Source organism: Cetorhinus maximus, chromosome 13 (assembly GCF_964194155.1).
Source record: "Cetorhinus maximus chromosome 13, sCetMax3.hap1.1, whole genome shotgun sequence".
Lineage (NCBI taxonomy): Eukaryota > Metazoa > Chordata > Chondrichthyes > Lamniformes > Cetorhinidae > Cetorhinus > Cetorhinus maximus.
In genome coordinates, this window is record NC_135891.1 from 115,764,891 (window position 1) to 115,784,837 (window position 19,947).

The 19,947-nt window shown below is 45.6% G+C and overlaps 1 protein-coding gene and 1 pseudogene across 2 annotated transcripts in view; both read left to right on the top strand.

The window, feature by feature from the left end:
* The window catches only part of LOC144688991 (N-acetyllactosaminide beta-1,3-N-acetylglucosaminyltransferase 3-like), a 113,151-nt gene extending 100,478 nt beyond the window's left edge, over nucleotides 1-12,673 (top strand). Inside the window, exon 2 of the transcript XR_013578532.1 lies at nucleotides 12,588-12,673. The gene's annotated coding sequence lies outside the window, so the exon portion shown is untranslated. The remainder of the gene's footprint in view (nucleotides 1-12,587) is intronic.
* LOC144688990 (N-acetyllactosaminide beta-1,3-N-acetylglucosaminyltransferase 3 pseudogene) lies at nucleotides 12,666-16,667 on the top strand (annotated as a pseudogene). Its single transcript, XR_013578531.1, has 2 exons — nucleotides 12,666-12,711; nucleotides 15,504-16,667. The product of XR_013578531.1 is annotated as an N-acetyllactosaminide beta-1,3-N-acetylglucosaminyltransferase 3 pseudogene (transcript).
* Nucleotides 16,668-19,947: the final 3,280 nt, after the last annotated feature.

The following is a 19,947-nucleotide window of genomic DNA, read 5'->3' on the forward strand; positions in this document are numbered from 1 at the left end:
TTAAACATATCAAGCACATGTTGCAATAAATGTTAAACTGTATGTTAGTTGTAAGCCACCTGTTCTGTTGCACGGAGCTTCACTGGAGCGTTATAAAACAAAAATATGACACTGAGGCCCATAACGAGATATTGGCCTGGGCCTTCGGACGAGCGCCAATTGTTGTTGGATTGCCGTTCTGCTCGAACATTCCCCTTCTCGCGCTGGTCGCATTTCTTCCAGGACCATCTTAGCACGGCTTTCCCAGAAGTGCAGAGCGGAGCAGAGCGTCCATTGGGGCACTCCATTGAACCAGACTAGAGTTGGGGAGGGGAGACAGGACAATGCCCCCTTAAGCTGCCGTATGGTAAGTTTAAATGTCCAGTTTGAATGTAAGTGAATGGGTAAGGTGGATGAATTAGGGAATAGGGTGGTTATGTGGGCAAGGTAAGTGGGTGAGGTGGCAGGTTGATGAGGGGGTAGGTGGGTGAGATGTGTGAAGTAATAGTTGGGTTGGGGAGGGTGGTCAGGAAAGGAGGATAGTCAGGTCAGTTGGGGTAGTCAGGTTGTCCAGGTGTAGTCAGGTGGATGGGGTGGTTGAGGTGGTGGTCAGGTTGGGGGTTGGTTCGGTCAATTGTTGGTAGTCGGGTGGTCCGAGTGTAGTCGGTTTGTCGGGGTGTGGGGCGGTATCAGGTCAGGGAGGTAGTCGCAAGGGTGTGGTGGGGAGGGGTCAGTGTGAGTGATTATGGGGAGGGATCTGTTCTGTCATTATCCAAGAGTTAGACTAGGCTTTAATCTGTCTAACATTTCTTGAGTAACTATTCAGGTAAGTACATCGGAACTGTTCGAATTCTGCAGATATTGCCGGAAGGTCCCAGGGAGCAGTGGGATTGCTGCTCAGAAGATTAAACCTGCCAGGCTGCTCCCATGTAGGTCAGTGTGTCTGGACTTCCACAGAGTCCTGAGGTGCATCTCAGTTGTGCTGGATCTGACGATCCGGAGACTGGCAGATTTGGGCCATAGCGTTAGGTGATCCCGGGTTAGGTTCATCCTTTGCAGACTTTGTTCAACTAACTGTGCAATTTCTCCTTTGGTATCATATTGCAGTTTCACCCCTGACTTTTTGATTCCAAGTCACTTATATCATTAAATCAACAGTTTGCATTTAAGTAGCGCCTTTATTGTAGTATCGTAGTATAATGTCCCAAGGCACTTCACACAAGGGCACGATCAGACAGAAATTTACACTAAGCCAAATGCTTGGTCAAAGAGGCAGGTTTTAAAAGTGTGTTCAAGGAGGAAAGTGATGTAAAGAGGTGGAGAGGCGTAGGAGGACATTCTAGAGCTTACAAAGGCATGAATGTGGATTTCAGCAGCAGATGAGCCTAGACAGGGGTGAAGTCAGGTGATGTTTGGAGCATGGACAAAACACAACGGCTTCAGTCTTTCCTACGTTTAATTGGGGGAAGTTTTTGCTCCTCCCTCATTGCATGTCAGATAGGGAGTAGTGACCTGCCGAAGATTAAGTCATCTGCCCATTTCTTCACGTCTCGTGGTCATGTGCTTTACTCTTCAAGAGCCTTCCATTTTCAATTTCAAGTTGTCTAACATCATCATTCTCTATCTCCCTCATGGTTTACATCTTTCTAATCTTCCTTCAGCAAGTTCTCATTCCTTAGAATGTGGCCAATCCAACATTGCTGCCTTTTCCTGATGATATTCACGAACGATCTTTGCTCCTCCACCATCCTGAGAGTTTCTTCATTGCTCCTGTGTTCACTCCAACTGAGCCACTCCATCCTTCTCCAAAATCACATTTCACAGATTTCCAGCCTTTGGATGGCTGCTTTTTTCAAGGTCCATGTTTCAGCTCCATGCAAAAAGACACTCCAAACCACAGTCTTGATAATTCTTTTCTTAAGACCTCTACTCATTCCTATGCTATTCTTTATGTTTGGAGAATGGATTCTTTACCATTCCTATTGTGGCTCTGATTTCTTTACGGAAATAACCATCTTCTGACAAGATGCTTCCCAGGTCCTTACATCGTGATATTTGTTCCAGCTGTTGATCATTTATTTCCCACCATTATTTCTTCCTTTTTCATAACTTTCATCTTATTTACATTAATTTTCTTTCTGTAAGCTTTCCCCACTTCATTCATTCTACCTGTTAGGATCTGTAGAACTTCTGCTGTGCTAGCTCCTAGGGCCTGGTCATCTTCAAACCTCACTACCTTCATCACCTAACCTCCTACATTGATACCTTTCTGGTACTTCATCTAGTATTTGTTTCATCTTGGCTTCCGTGTAGATGTTTTGGAACAATGATGATGGTAGACAACCTTGTCTCACCCTGTGCCCAGTTACACCAGGTTCAGTTTCACCAACACTGTCCTGATCGTAGCAGTCAGGCCCATGCACAATTTTTCGTGTATCTCTCTAAGCAACTCTGAGCGCCTCCTGCATTTTCAACAGGTTTGGCCAGTTCAACAAATCAAAAGCTTTCTCACAATCCACAAAGGTGTACATTTTGGGTGGAATTTTCCGTGCCCGCTGGTGTCGGGCGTGATCAGTGCAGTGAACGGACAATATGCCATGATCAGTTTTGTGACGGTGGGAAACCAGTTTGCGATCATCTGCTCAGCGCGCTGAGGGCGGGCCACTAGGGCTATCTGTACCTTTATTATCACATTCCTTAGATAATATCACCAGCTTCAACACCTCTTTGCCCTTTTGTCTATGACATATTTTGGTTATCTCCACCTACCACTGGCCCTCTATCCAGCTCTACTTGTCCTCCCCTCCCCTTAAACCAGCTTATATTTCACCTCTTTTCTATTTTCCCTTGGTTCTGTTGAAGAGTCATACAGACTCGAAACCTTAACTGTGTTCCTCTCCGCAGATGCTGTCAGACCTGCTGAGTTTTTCCAGGTATTTTTGTTTTTGTTTTGGATTTCCAGCATCCGTAGTTTTTTGCTTTTATCTCTTCATGGCTTGATTGGAGGCCCTGGGTCATGGACTCTGTCGGCTGTTTGGCAGATGTGCCTGTGAAAGCCAGGAGAGATAATTAGTGCCTGGCAGTGGCCTGTGAAAGAGGACACATCGCTCACAGCATGGTTGTCTGATGGATGTTGGACTGCTGGGCCCTCACTTGGTAGAGCAGCGCCGACCTCACCGTCAGCACAGGACCGGTCCAGAACGTCAGCATAAGACCATAAGACATAGGAGCAGAAATTAGGCCATTTGGCCCATCGAGTCTGCTCCGCCATTCAATCATGGCTGATAGGTTTCTCAACCCCATTCTCCCGCCTTCTCCCCGTAACCTTTGATCCCCTTACCAATCAAGAACCTATCTATCTTGGTCTTAAATACACTCAATGACCTGGCCTCCACAGCCTTCTGTGGCAATGAATTCCATAGATTCGCCACTCTCTGGCTAAAGAAGTTTCTCCTCATCTCTGTTCTAAAAGGTCTTCCCATTACTCTGAGTCTGTGCCCTCGGGTCCTAGTCTCTCCTACTAATGGAAACATCTTCCCCACGTCCACTCTATCCAGGCCTTTCAGTATTCTGTAAGTTTCAATCAGATCCCCCCTCATCCTTCTAAACTCCATCGTGTTTAGACCCAGAGTCCTCAAACGTTCCTCATACGTTAAGCCTTTCATTCCTGGGATCATTCTCGTGAACCTCCTCTGGACCCTCTCCAGGGCCAGAACATCCTTCCTGAGATAGTCACCGGCCAGCTGGATGGCTCTGTTTTCAAAGTCCGTGAGGACCTTGATTTCAGGCATTCCTACGCTGGTCTGCGACCTCTCCTTCTTGTTGGGTGCCAGCTTGTCTTTCATGAATAGCGATGTAGAAAGTGTAAGTAGGATGCCTGCCAGGCCAGATGATAAGCTTGCCTGACCTGTGTGGGTGGTGAGTGGTTCCCATGGACGGGGTGAGGACAATGACGGTGAATGTGAGAGAGTGAATGCTGATGTCCTTTGAACCGGCAGTGAGTGAGGGCCCTGTGGATATGGGATGTGTCTGTGAGTGTGTAAATTGAGAGTGATGAGAATAGTGACTTACCCTGGCAGAACAGAGGAGATCATTCATCCTCTTGCGGCACTGGGCAGCTGTCCTCTTCTGAAGGGCGTTGGTGCTGACCACCGCTGCCACCACCTCCCAAGCTGAGGTGGTGCTGTTGCTGCCCATCCTGCAGCCAGAACGGGGGTAGGCAGCATCCCGGCGGGCCTCCACAGCATCCAAAAGGCGCTCGAGGGATGTGTCGCTGAACCTGGGGGCTGCCGTCTTCTTCAGTTTCAGGGCCATGTCTTCCGTGCAGCAGTGGTGATCTGGAAGCACTGAGATGTGTGCTTATGGCTGGAATTTAAATATGGTGCCTGGCGTGATGCAGTGGTGGGGTGATGGCGGGGGGCAGGTGGATGAGAGCCTGTCCGCCATGGAAATGGCGTGTTTCCCGGGAGTGCATAAGTATTATGGCGGGTTTGGGACAATACGGCGTGAAAACCCACCATCGTGGCCAGCATGTTGTTTTACCCACCACCACCACCACCACCCTTAGCGCAAATCTGCAATGATTCCATCCTTCCTCTCAGTTTGTTATTCTTTCACGGGATGTAGACATTGCTGGCCAGGCCAGTACTTATTTCCCACCCCTTGTTCAGAGGGCATTTAAGAGTCAATCACATTGCTGGAGTCACATGGCCAAACCAGGTAAGGATGGCAGATTTCCTGCCCTAAAGGACATTAGTGAACTTGATGGGTTTTTACCTTTCATTGAATTTTATTGAATTCAAATTTCATCATCTACTGTGGTGGGATTTGAACCTGGGTCATCAGAGCACTACTCTGAGTCTCATGGAATACTTATCCAGTGACAATGCCACTATGCCACTGCTGATATACCGTGCGCCTTTCTCTCAACATTCTCATTAATGCTACAGCCTCTCATTCCACAACTCATCCTAAAACTAAATTGATCACAGCTGATGTAGTCGCTTGCTTTGGTTTCCAATCTGCTTGCTCGGACCTTCAGCATTACCTTGCACGGTAGTCAAAACTATAGTGAGAAGCTCTTCATATTTCATGGTGTTTGCTACCTTCTCCAATGGGACCGTTGTATTCCTGGTAAAGTGTTCTGTCCATTCTCCCTTTTTGTCCATCTCCTTACACAAGTTAATCAGTTCTCTTGTTGCCCTCTCTCTGGGTCCTTTTATCATTTCTGTAGGGATTCCTTCACATTCTTCTGCTTTTCCTGGTTTAAATTCTTTTATAGCTCTAAATACTTCACAGTCCAGAAGATCAGGTCCTAAATCATCCTGGGAAATATCTTCTCCTTTCTCTAGTTTTAGTTCTGTTGCCTTGCCATCTTTGTTTTGCAGGTCTTCAATCTACTCTTTGCATCTATCCTTTACATCCCCAGCTCTGCATCGATCCTTTACTTCCCCAGCCTCTATAAGCAGTGTGCTATCTATCAATTCCTCTTTGTATTTGCTTATCTCTCCTTCCTCCAGTCAATTCCTTTTTTTTCTCTTAGCAGTTTCTGTTCTTCCCTTTTCTTCTAGTTCTTCCAATTCTCTGCACTACTTTCCCCACCAACTCTCTCTTGCTTGGTCAGTCTCATTCGTTAGCTCATTGTTTAGTTTTCTATACGTTCGTTTACCTTCATGAATGTTTTCGTTCTTTCACTTTCTTCTATTGTCTGGATAAGCGGTCTGATAATTTAGCGAAAGAGAAGAGTCAAGAGAGATGGAGGTGAGGTAGGGTTGGTATTCATCAGCATTCGTGCGAATACTAATGCCGTGCTTTTGAATGAAGACACCAAGGGGCAGCGTGGGGAGGAGAAATAGGAGGGGGGCAAAGGATTGATCCTTTGGGGGCACCTGAGGTAACGGTGTGGGAGCAGCAAGTGAAGCTATTTCAAGTGATTCTCTGGCTACAATTAGATAGAAAAGGATAGAACAGGTGAGAGCAGTGCCATCCCAGCTACATGATGTGGAAAAATGATGGAGGAAGATGGAATGGTCAACTGTGGTGTCAAAGGCTGCAGACAGGTCGAGAGCATAAGGACATAAGAAGTAGAAGCAGGAGTAGGCCATTTGGCCCCTCAAGCCTGCCCCGCCATTCAATAAGATCATGGCTGATTTGCCCCAGGTCTCAACTCCTCTTTCATGCCAGGTCCTCATAGCGCTCAACTCTCGGCTACCTCCTCTTTAAATACTTTCAGTGACCTAGACTCCACAACTATCTGGGGTAGAGAATTCCAGCCATTCACTACCCTTTGTGAGAAGAAAATCCTTCACATCTCAGTTTTAAATGAGTCTCCTCTCATTCTGCTAATATGTCCCCTAGTTTGAGATTCCACCACTAGAGGAAACATCTTCTCAACATTTACCCTGTCAAGCCCCCTCAGAATCTTGTACATTTCAGTGAGATCACCCCTCATTCTTCTAAACTCTAATTAATAAAGGCCTAACATGTTTAGCCATTCTTGATAAGTCAACTTCTTCACCCCAGGAATCAGCCTAGTGAATCTCTTTTGAACTGTCTCCAATGCCAGTATATCCTTTCTTAAATACGGCGACCAAAACTGTACATAGTACTCCAGGTGTGGCCTCACCAACACCCTGTACAGTTGTAACAAGACTTCCCTATTTTTAAACTCCAATCCCCTAGCAATACAGGTCAAAATTCCATTTGCCTTCTTAGAAAAGGATGAGGAGGGAAAGGTGACCTTTCTCATAGTCAAATAAAATGTTGTTTATGATTTTGATAAGAGCTGTTTCGATAGTGTACGGAAAACTAATTAGGTAAATTCTAAGAAGCAGGTTAAGTAATAGTCATCAGGTAAGTAGTTAGAGGCAGATCTGAAGCTGGAACCAGTCCCAGGTCAAAAAAATTTGCTTAAATTCCATGTTGTTAAATGAAGCTAAACCAAAATGAACCTTGTTCCTTATCTCCATAGCAACTCAGTTCTAGAGCAAGAAAGATTGACATTCTTCAGTGCCCTCCATGATCTCAGATGTCCCAAAGTACAAGCAGCTGATACTTTTTCAAAGTGTGGTATTATGACACATGTGATGGTAAATGCTGAGTTGTTCAAATCTCAGAAGGAAACTTGAAACAACTGTCGTAGCCAATTTTTGCAATTTATATGTTTTGAGATCCAGGCTTTGAATTCAGTAGTAATAAGACCAAGTATCAAGAGGTTTTTATAAAACTAAATTAAGTATTTATTGATACAAGAAAGATTGTAAGCGTATACATATGTCTACTAACTATAAAAAAAAATCCCCTAATTAATCTGACTCTCAGTTACAGCTCTGTTAAGGTAACAGTAAAACGCATAGGCCAGGAATTTGCATTGGGAGGGCCGGCATGCGCCTGGCCCGCTCGAGTGTAAAATGACACGCGATGATGTCGGGCTAGCACTCACATGATATTTCGGTCGGGGGGGCGTTAGGGCTCGCTGCTGACTCCCGTGCGCGCCCGCCGACGGTGGTGTCACGCGAGTGCGCTACGACGTCGGGACGCTCACCCAACGTCATCGTGCATCACTTTACATTCGTTCGGGTCGGGGACACACCCGATGAGCTAAAAATTCTGCCATAGACACAGGACACCACTAGAACCCTATTTTAAAATAATTTCCAATAGCATTATAGATATTATTATATCTTCTTGACAGTTGCCGCCTCTAATGTAGGAAATGAGGCAGCCAATTTTCACACAGCAAGATCCCACAAACGGCATCAAGATTATGGCCCGGTAATCTGTCTTGCTGATGTTGGTTGAGGGATAGATATTGACCCAGGATGCTGGGGAGAACTCCCCTGGGATCTTTTGCACCACCTTGGTTTAACATCTCATCTGAAAGACAGCACCTCCAACACCCCAGAACTCGCACAGGACTGCATTAAAAGGTCACCTTGGATTATGCGCAACTGGGTACAGAGTTCCATATTCCAAGGCTCAGAACTCTTTGATCAGGTGAACGTTTCCAAGCCTTGCCCCTGCTCTCAAACCAATCAGAATAACATTCCTGAGTGTTCTGGGGCTTTAGCCAAATTTCTTAAGTATGTCATATAATTGGATCACTAGGAGTGGCACTGAGTTGCCTAAGTGTCAACTAACAGATACCCAGCAGAACAATGATTCGTTTTTCTGAAGGATGTCCCTAATACAATATTTGAACAGGTGGGCCAATGAAACTGAAAGGTCCTTAAAATAAAACTCAATCAGGATAGATTGATAAGATAATAAGTGACCCAGATGGTGAATGAGGATAGCTCAGGTGACACTGCCTGCCTTGACTTCCAAACATATTTAATAAGGCACCACACAAGAAGTTTCTCTACAAGCCTGAAAGGGTGGTAGAGGCAGAAACCCTCATAACATTTAAGAAGTATTTGGATGTGCACTTGCAATGCAATGGCGTACAGGGCTATGGGCCTAGTGCTGGAAAATGGGGTTAGAATAGTTAGGTACTTGTTTGAGCGGCGCAGATTCAATGGGCCGAAGGGCCTTCTTCTGTGCTGTAGACCTCTATGACTCTACTTCCATTTTTACTGGTTTACCATGCGCTTCAGCCAGCAATCTTCTTTGAATAGTGTCTTCTTCCGCACCACACACTAAGCAATCTCTGAGCATGTTGTTCAGAGTCTCCCTGATTGCAATGTTACGTTAGTTGCTTCAAATTCACCACATGGCTAGCAATTGTCTCACCCGGGGCTCTATTTCGCAAATTGAACTGGAACCTCTGCATCATGACTGAGGGCTTGGGTTGAAAATGTCCCTTCACGAGGTCCACCAATTCTCTCAAGTTCTTTGAATCTGGGGCACTGGGTGCTGTCAAACTTAGAATAAAACTGTAGGTTTTTCTCCCACAAGTACTCAAGAGGATTGCTCACCTCTTCTCTTACCCTGTGATTTTTTTTTGATTTAGCTATATACTGAGACCAGTCATCTGTGGCTGGCTCAAAGGGACCAATTCTAACAAATTGTGGCATCTTTGGTGAGTATATCTTTTGTTATTTTAAACGAGGGTTGATACTCACAGTCGCTGGGTGAGGTACAGTACCGATTCTGATTTATCTTGATTTACCCTGATTTATCCTCATCACCAGTTTGTTATAGAGTGGCCTTGTTGCCTATTTGTAATAAAGTTGATCTACAGGCAACCTTCTAAGTGGAAACATTAGATTTATTTACAATACAGCCAGCAGCAACTACACGTGTGCTTTCAACTCCACCTTGGTCTCTGCACTGACTGTGGAAGTGGCCTGCGCTGCTAACACATTGGCTTAAACAGATCATGTGATCTTACAACGCAGGGCTATTCTTAAAGGCACAGTCCAACATTTAACAAATCATAATTACTACACTTACCTGGAAATGAAGAGACTCTGTTCTTGCCTGGCCTTTCGACTCAGGCCAGGTGAGAACAGTGTAGTGCAGTGGACTCCCACGGCCTTGTGTCGAGGGCAGCTGAGTCAGAGGTAAGGAAGCCATGCCCCCTTTCTATGGCATTAAAGGGAAGGATGGGGAGGAGTGAAAGAAAGGAATAGGAAGGGAGGAGAGAGAAGGAGTGAGGAAAAGAGAGAATCCTGGAACCTTCCTCCCTATTTGCACTGTAAATAGGTGGCTCACTACCATCTTCTCAAAGACATACAGGAATGGGAATTAAAAATTTTGACCTTGCCAGTGATACCCACTTTCCAAGAGACAACCTTTACATAAAACCTAGCGCCCGTTGTGGTACCAGCCTCCTAGTCTTGGCCCATGCTTGCAGAATGGTGCCACTCGAGCAATATGTAAACATTTGTCTCTTTCTAATGGAGAGAGAGATGCTTATGGTCCTTCGTGCACTATGGCTTATTACTGTACCTTACAACTGTGCGCAGTGTGGCTGGGTGTGTCAGCTTCCAGCCAGTCACCCTGGAAATGACTGGTGTCTGCTAGTCCTGACTCAGTGTCTAGTGATGAGCAGTGAGAGACAAAACTGGCAACGTGCCACTATTTCCCCACATATGCAGTGTACCCCTCAAACTCAGGAGGCTTCTCCAGTGATATCAATGGGGAAGGTTTTGTTGAGCATCAAATCGCTTATTAATTAATCTAATACTAATGATTTTATTATACAGCATTGGTTTTTTTTTTATTCCTTCAGTGTCGCTGGCTAGGCCAGCTTTTATTGCCCATCCTTAATTGCCCCTGAGAAAGTGATGGTGAGCAGCCTCCTAAAATTGCTGCAGTCCGTGTGGTGTACATAGAGCTGCAGGGTTTTAATCCAGTGACAGTGAAAGAATGGATATATATTTCCAAGTCAGGATGGCGTGTGGTTTGAAGGGAAACTTGTAAGTGGTGTGTTCCCACAGACAGATGTCAAAAAATCCACGTTTGGTATCTGGTTCCGTTTGGGGAAATCAGAACACGCACCCTTATTAGGACACTAACTGCTGTATGGAAAGTTTAAATGTCCTGACTCAATGCTAGTGAATGGGTGAGTGAGTGAATGGGTAGGTGGGTAAGGAGGGTGAAGTGAGTAATTGGGTTGAGATGGTTAAGTGGGTAGGATGGGTGAGGTGGGTAGGGGAATGTAAACTAGGGACTGTCTCAAACAGCAACAACCTTTATTTATATAGCATGTTTACTGTAGTAATAAATCCCAAGGTACTTCACTGAAATGTTATCAGATAAAAACTGACATCAAACCAAAGAATAAGGAGTCATTATGACAGGTGACTAAAAGCTTGGTCATAAAGATGGGTTTTGAGGAGTGTCTGAAAGGAGGATAGAGGTAGAGAGCTCTCTTTTATCTCTCTATCTCTCTCCATCACACAAACCCATTTTTCTTTCCCTCCCTTTACTTTATATTGAATAAAATGTTGGACCAGTTCTTCCAGTCTCTGGACCACTGGATACCAGACGTTCTGTTAAAGTTGCAAATGATTTGACAGTAGAGTACATGCTCTAGTTGTGATTAAGAGCAGCTGTTATTAGTTGGGGAAAGGTTAGGGAATATATATAAGAACCAGCTTCCACCTGTGTGGTGGGTGGGGGTGGGTGGGGGGGTGGTCACTGCCTTCAGCTTCTTCCTTTACCAGATGCCTGCTCAGCAAATTAACACGTATGACTGGGTTGTGCGTTGGGACCCTGTGGAAGTCCTGATGAACGGATACCCAGGAAGTTTCAACTTCCAATGGGCAATTACCCTGCTCGTCGGGACCCTCTGTGATGTCTCTGGCTCTGGGGTACGAGTTCGGAGACTTTGGGCAGTTTGGTGGTACTTACCTGGATAGTTACCCAGGAAAGGTTAGACAGATCAAAACCTGGGCCACAATTTTGACGTCGGCGTGCAGGGGTGGGTCCAACACGCCGGCGTGTAAAATGACGCGTGACGATGTCGGGCGTGTGTCCCGAAGTCATCGCGCGTCATTTAGATCTTTCGTTCAGCGGGTGTGCGCTGGAGGCGACTGTGTGCCTGCCGAACTGTCAAAGGCCCACTAAGGCCTTTAGGGAAGTAATGTAGAGAATTAACAGCGCTGCCCGATCAACCTTAAGGTTGGCCGGCAGGCAAAGAGCCCAAGCGGCCTTTGCGTTTTTCAGGAAACCTCATCCACGGATGGGATGAGGTTTCCTGAAGGTTTAATAAAATCAGTAAGTCACATGAGGGGACATGTGTAAATAATTTTTCTCTTTATTAAAAAATTTCAATATGTGCTTAATCTCCCAGAGGCGGCTCTGTGTATCAGGGAGATTTCTGCGCTCTTTCATGCGTCATATTGGACGGGCCTTAATTGGCTCGCCCCGTAAAATGGCCACGCGCAGCTGATTGCGGGTGGCGATTAGCTCCGCGCCTGCTCCCGCCCAGCCCGCCCGACACAGGTAGGTTTCTGGCCCTAGTCTAACTCCAGGGTAGCTACACAACTGGCCCCCATGCAGCCCCCTGGCTCAACCATTCACTACCATCCCCCCCCACCCCCCCACCCCCAGAGTACCCTCCTGACCCTCCAACTACCATCCCAGCCTGACCTGACTACCAACTCACCTGCTTACCCCCTACCCACCTCACCCATCCTGGGAACTGGCAGGTGTGTTGGTAGGAGAGTGGGGGTGGTCTGTGTCTTTTATAGGGAGCCCGGCATATGTGTGAACAGAAGGAAACAACACCATGCCTCCTCAACCAATCAGATTGAAGAATCCTTACGAAGGCACAGAGTGGGGGAGTTCATTGGCTAAAATCTGGGTGGGTAGTGAGTCGGGTGGGATGTTAAATGTGTAGAAATCTCAAGTTTCATGCCAACCTTTTCACTTCTGGGTTTAAGGAAGTTGGATAGGTGGGTGAGCCATGCAATAAATATTAATTTCAATTATTAATTTAAATATTGGAAAGAGGCTGCTTGCCTCAAATTTTACTTGTTTTGCAGCTTTAACCCTGGCCGCCCAGGTTCTGGGGCCTTGGGGCTGAAGGGAGGCCAGAACTGCTTGTAGTTCTGAGGAGCAGGAGTGTATCATTCCAGCCCACCACGTAAACCTGCCTCCCCACCCGTCTTCAGACCCTCCTTACATCCAAAGAGCATCACGCCTTATGGTTTTTTTAGTTCAATCACAGGAGTTGGACATCACTGACAAGGGCAGCATTTATTGCCTGTCCCTAAATGGCCCTAACTGAGTGGCTTGCTGGGCCATTTCAGAAGGCCTGGAGTCACATGTAGGCCACATTGGGTAAGGATAGTGTTGTGATACTGTCATCATTTGCACTGGCATGCATACACGTACCTTTAAGAAGATGTACAGTGACAGTACTATGACTTGTGCTCCAGGACTCGTCGTGCCCCTAGCCAAGCTGTTCCAGTACAGCTACAACACTGGCATCTGCCTAGCAATGTGGAAAACTTCCCAGGTATGTCCTGTACATAAAAAGGACAAATCCAACACACCCCACCAGTCTACTCTTGATTGTCAGTTAAGTGCTGCAAAGTGTCATCAACAGTGCTATCAAGTGGCACTTGCTTAGCAAAAACCTGCTCATTGAGGCTCAGTTTGGGTTCCGCCAAAGTCACTTAGCTTCTGACCTCTTTATAGTCTTGGTTCAAACATGGACAAAAGAGCTGAACTCCCGAGGTGAGGTGAGAGTGACTGCTCTTGACATCAAAGCAGCATTTGACCGAGTGTGGCATCAAGGAGCCCCAGCAAAATTGGAGTCAGTGGGAATCAGGGGGAAAACTCACCACTGGTTGGAGTCATACCTAGCACAAAGGAAGATGGTTGTGGTTGTTGGAGGTCAATCATCTCAGCTCCAGGACATCACTGCAGGAGTTCCTCAGGGTAGTGTCCAGGGCCCAACCATCTTCAGCTGCTTCTTCTATGACTTTCATTCCATCGTAAGGTCAGAAATGGGGATGTTCGCTGATGATTGCACCATGTTCAGCACCATTTGCGACTGCTCAGATACTGAAGCAGTCCATGTCCAAATGCAGCAAGACCTGGACAACGTCCAGGCTTGGGCTGACAGGTGGCAAGTAACATTCGTGCCACACAAGTGTCAGGCAATGACCATCTCCAACAAGAGAGAATCTAACCATCGCCCTTTGACATTCAATGGCATTACCATTGCTGAATCCCCCACTATCAACATCCTGGGGTTTACCATTGACCAGAAACTGAACTGGACCAGCCATATAAATACTGTAGCTACAAGAGAAGGTCAGAGACTAGGAATTCTGCAGAGAGTAACTCATCCCCTGACTCTCCAAAACCTGTCCATTATCAACAAAGCACAAGTCAGAAGTCTGATGGAATACTCCCCACTTGCCTGGATGACTGTAGCTCCAACAGCACTCAAGAAGCTTGACACCATCCAGGGCAAAGCAGCCCGCTTGATTGGCACACCATCCACAAACATTCACTCTCCCCACCACCGACGCACAGTGACAGCAGTGTGTACCACCTACAAGATGCACTGCAGGAATTCACCAAGGCTCCTTAGGCAGCACCTTCCAAACCCATGACCACTACCATCTAGAAGGGCAAGGGCAGCAGATACGTGGGAACACCACTGCCACCTGGAAGATCCCCCCAAAGCCACTCACCATCCTGACTTGGAAATATATCACCATTCCTTCATTGTCACTGGGTCAAATTCCTGGAACTCCCTTCCTAATAGTACTGTGGGTGTACCCATGCCACATGGACTGCAGTGGTTCAAGAAGGCACCTCACCACCACCTTCTCAAGGGCAGTTAGGGATGGGCAATAGGTTCTAACCAGCGATGCCCATATCCTGTAAAATGAATATAAAAAAACATCACCGTGTGTATAGCCAGAGGATATAAGGTACAGCCTCCATGTTAGATGTTCACTACTGTCTCAGTACTGACTTTGTATCAGTAAGACTTTGTGTACCTTATGAGTCAGACATGTAGTTAAGTAATCAGCCTATGTAATTGTTAGGACCCAGGCTAGATCACAGCCTGTGCCGAGCTCTATATAGTTGTTGCTAGTAATAAACTTCATGTAATTGTGCTTGGCCAGAATCCTCGTGAGTCTCAATATCTTGCTTAGGATAGAGACAGATCTCTTGAGGTCTACATTGAGACCCCCATACATGGTGGCTGAGACCGCAAAGGACCACGACACGGTTGGCAGCGGTGGTTGCTTCTAAAGATCTTGCAGCAACGAAACTAAGTTCTGAAGATACTGGAAACACAGAATACTACTACCCATTCCCCCAAACATGACGGACCGAGATGTTGAAGAACTATCAAGCCTCAAGAACGTCTGAATTTATAAAGAATTTATAAAATAAAGTTTATAGAGATTTGAGATGGGGGAGAGAGATAGCAAGTAAAGATTGTATTACAAATAGTTATATTCCTTGGAAGGGAAAGTTTTCTTTGGTGAAGAAAAGGGGCTGTTGTATGATGTGCCTGCATGCCATTGTAATGTAAAGGTACTCAGCAGAGCAAGGGTTATTGTGGGACTGGAGACTAGCAACGCTCACGGTATGATGCAGAGAATCACGTTGTAATAGACTGGGAGAACAGCTGAGACAGAACACTCTGGAACCAGCCTGCATGGAGGTAACGGCACCGTGCATGACAGTAACGTGGGAGCCGTAAATAGTTAAACAATAAACGGTTTATGTTTAAATATACAAATCTTAAGATCTCATCGCTGAGACACCTCCTTGCATCATATTACAAAAAACAGCAGATTTCCTTCCCTAAAGGGCATTAGTGAACGAGATTTTTTTTTACAGGAATCTTGTAGTTTTATGGTCACCATTACTGAGACTAGCTTTGAATTTCGGATTAATTTTTATGAAGTGAATTTAAACTCTGCCAGCTGCTGAGGTGGGAATTCAACCTGTGTCTTCAGATCATTAGCCCAAAAACAAAACTTGTCATTTTTTTAAGCACTTTGGGATTTCCTGAGATAATGAAAGGCAGCTATATAAATGCAAGTTCCAGCTTTCTTTTCTTTAATCCCCTCACCTGTCTTTTTTTTCTCTGACAGGTAAAGGATGAGACATTATTTCAGATTATTTGAAAAAGTTGCACTGGTATGTATTGGAATTCTGGGATTGGTTTTCATTTTCACCCATGACAGTCCATCGCAGCGAATTGATGATGTTCCCAAGCAAACCATCCATCCCATCAGCTCACAAAACATCAGCACAGAGAAACCAAAACCTGCTGCCTTGTGCAAAGAAAATGCGAGCGTCTTGAATCTGATCAATTTCGCAAAGGAACCGCCGCACATAAAGGACTTTCTAAAGTACAAACACTGCAGGGAATTCAACCTCATTCAGAATGTTCCAGAGAAGTGCGGGGGTCGAGAAAGGTCCCAAAATGTCTTCTTGCTTCTGGTGATTAAATCTAACCCCATTAATCACGATCGGCGAGAAATGGTGAGGAGGACCTGGGGGAAAGAGCAAGAATTCCGAGGGGTCCAAATCAGGAGGGTCTTCATCACTGCCGTCTCCACTGACCAACATGAACAGTGGAAACTGAATCGGTTACTGGATTTGGAGAACCGGCAACATCAGGACATCTTGCAGTGGGATTTCCTAGACACCTTCTTCAACCTCACTCTCAAGCAGTACAAACTGATGGAGTGACTGGACCACCATTGTCCCAAGGCCCAATTCATTTTCAATGGAGATGATGATGTCTTTGTCAATACTGACAATATGGTGGAGTATTTGCTGAGCATGGACGCTAGTCAGCACCTGTATGTGGGATATCTCATTTATATGGTGGGTCCCATCCGTGAAAAGTGGAGCAAGTATTACGTCTCGGAGCTGGTGACCGCTTCCAAATCCTACCCTCCCTACATTGCTGGAGGGGGCATCCTCATGTCCAGGCACACGGCTGGCATCATCTACAAAATGGCCGGCATAATCGAGTTCCTCCCCATCGATGACGTGTTCTTTGGCATGTGTCTGGAGAAAGCTGGGCTGGCCCCCAAATCACACATGGGATTCCGGGTGATCGGAGTGAGGGTTCCGTCTCCCCAGGATGACTCATTCAACCCATGCTATTACCGCGAGCTCATCCTCGTGCACCGCTTTAAGCCCTATGAGCTATTGCTGATGTGGGAGGCTGTGCACAACAGCAGCCCAAAATGTGGCAGATCGCCACAGCATAGACACCGTGGGGCATAAGCAATTAGTGAATCAAAGCTTGTGTAATGACCATAGCCAATGTTAATTACTGCGTAAACCAAATCCCAGAGGGAAACTTGACTTATGGGCCACGTATTTCTCGTATTCTGAATATGAGAAGCAGTACCGAGCTCAGCATTAAGAGGTCCAGAAATGCTTTTGGGAGTTTTAAAAATTAAAAGTAAAAAGCTTTATTAACAAGGATAAAAGAAAACTTAAGCACACAAGATTACTATTGTACAATTAAATGTCTTACAAAACATTTCCCAAAAAGACTCTCTACTTGGTCAGACCCACAAGTAAATACGTCCAGATACACTCGCTTATAGATGTCTAACTATGAAATCCAGTAATATTACACAAAGCAAACTGCTGTAGCTTCAATAAAGGCATATCACATGACCTCTACCCTCTTCTACTCCGTGGTGGAATCCACTACAGAATAAAGCAGCTTGTTGCAGCCTAAGACTTTTCTGGCTCGACTGGTTGGCTGGTTCAAATGGGATCCCCCCCCAGCCCAGAGCTCCAGCTATCGCCCAACAACTCAAACAGCTCCAGCTATGTCCATCCTAAGCGCTTCACAGTAACTGTAAAGTACCTTCCCCCCCTCCCCCCGCCCCCCCCCACCGCCCCCCACCCCGTTCATTTCTGGTTCCATTGTTCTCTCACCTCTTTGAAACTCAGATCCTTCCAAATGTAAATTCTTTTATCTCTCTACCTTCTCTTTGCTTTTGGGTCAATGAAATATAATATCCCCACTACTATTTACCTGTGGAACTCCTGCAAAATGAAAACATGTTTTTCCGCAACTGTGACTCTCCTTTGATATTCAAACAAACTCTCAACTTATTGCTCAACTGGAGAATGGCCAATGTTGTTCCATTGTTTAAGAAGGGTAGCAGGGATAATCCAGGAAATTACAGGCCGGTGAACCTTATGTCAGTGGTAGGGAAATTATTGGAGAAGATTCTTCGTGACAGGATTTACTACCATTTGGAAGCAAATGGGCGTATTAGTGAGAGGCAGCATGGTTTTGTGAAGGGGAGGTTGTGTCTCACTAACTTGATCGAGTTTTTCGAGGAAGTGACAAAGATGATTGACAATGGAAGGGCAGCGGATGTTACCTACATTCACTAAAGCATTTGACAAGGTCCCTCATGGCAGACTGGTACAGAAGGTAAAGTTGCATGGGATCAGAGGTGAGCTGGATAGATTTGGCTTGGTCATGGAAGACAGAGGGTAGCAGTGGAAGGGTGCTTTTCTGAATGGAGAGCTATGACTAGTGGTGTTCTGCAAGGATCAGTGCTGGGACCTTTACTGTTTGTAGTATACGTAAATGATTTGGAGGAAAATGTAACTGGGCTAATTAGTAAGTTTGCAGATGATACTAAGGTTGAAGGAGTTGCAGATAGTGAAGAGGATTGTCAAAGGATACAACGGGAAATAGATTGGTTGGAGACTTGGGCGGAGAAATGGCAGATGGAGTTTAATCCGGACAAATGCGAGGTAATGCATTTTGGAAGGTCTAATACAGGTAGGAATTGTACAGTAAATGGCAGAACCCTTAAGTGCATCGATGGGCAGAGGGATCTGGGTGTACAGATCCACAGGTCACTGAAAGTGGCAACGCAGGTGGATAAGGTAGTCAGGAAGGCATATGACATGCTTGCCTTCATCGGCAGGGGTATTGAGTATAAAAGCTGGGAAGTCATGCCGCAGCTGTATCGAACCTTGGTTAGGCCACACTTGGAATATTGCATGCAATTCTGGTCACCACATTACCAGAAGGATATGGAGAAGCTGCAGAGGAGGTTTACCAGGATGCTGCCTGGTCTGGAGTTTATTAGCTATGAGGAGAGGTTGGAGAAACTTGGATTGTTCTCACTAGAGCGACAGAGATTGAGGGGCGACTTGTTAGAAGTTTACAAAATTATGAGTGGCATGGACAGAGTAGATAGTCAGAAGCTTTTTCCCAGGGTGGAAGAGTCAATTACTTGGGGACATAGATTTAAGGTGAGAGGAAAAAACTATAGAGGAGATGTGCGGGGCAAGTTTTTTTACGCAGAGGGTAGTGAGTGTCTGGAATTCGCTGCCAGAGGAGGTGGTGGAAGCAGGTACGATAGTGGTGTTTAAGAGGCAGCTTGACAAATACATGAATAGGATGGGAATAGAGGGATACAGACCCCGGAAGTGCAAAATGTTTTAGTTTGACAGGCAATATGATCGACGCAGGCTTGGAGGGCCAAAGGGCCTGTTCCTGTGCTGTACTTTTCTTTGTTCTTTGTTCTTATCTAAAAATGCAACTATTAGATCTAACCTATTTACTTGTATCACAAACTCTCAAACTTAACACCACTACCCTTTTCATGTTTTAAATCCCCAGACAACGTGACTCCTATCAATCTCTTGGCCAGCTTAATTAAATCACACACACAATCTTCTTTACAGAATAACACAATATTTCCCAAAAATATTTTTAAAATCACAACCATTCTCACACAGAGGACATCAGCAACACTGAATATTTATTAAAAAACTTATGAATAGAACTCATTAATTTTTGTTTTGCATTTCTGATTGGCCTTGAAGGGGTAATATCTTGATTAATAATTATCGAGTCACTCTCATTCTCTTTCGCCACAATCCACCCACCAGTTGGTGAATACTGGTAGGATGTTCGACCATATGAGGCTTCACAGCTCCGCCCAATGCTCACCTCGTCCGGTGCCCCCTGAACGCACTTGCAGCAAGGCTTATCATAGAATGATCCGGAACTGCCCAGCCTCACCCAACACCAATTTTTGACGGATGAACTCATTCACCACTGAACACTCACCCTTGCACACTCGGGGGAGAGTTTGATCCAACCTTTTATGCCTGGACAATATTTTTTTAAATTATTTCTTTCCCTCCCCCTTTACCCCCACCCAGAGCATTCAGGGTTAAAAGTATTTCCACATTGGACGACACTGAGAATTCAGAACTGATGTTGTTCAGTGTTCTATCAAGAACCAATGTCTCGAGTTGTCCTTGGATAAAGGACGGAATGAAGCAACTCCAAATCATTAATGAGGCACTTGGCTGCTGTAATATGGGGTGAGCAGATGATGAGCTAGGGGGATGGATGAACGAGATGGGCTGAATGGCATCCCTGATCCTTCATTCCAATAGGCAGCCCAAACTGAATTGTGTTCCCTCTTGAACTATTTCCTTTTGTCAAAGCTGTGGGCTTAACTCCCCCATTTCCCTGTCATTTAAATTTCGATGAGGGTTGTGCCATCTTTGTATATGTTG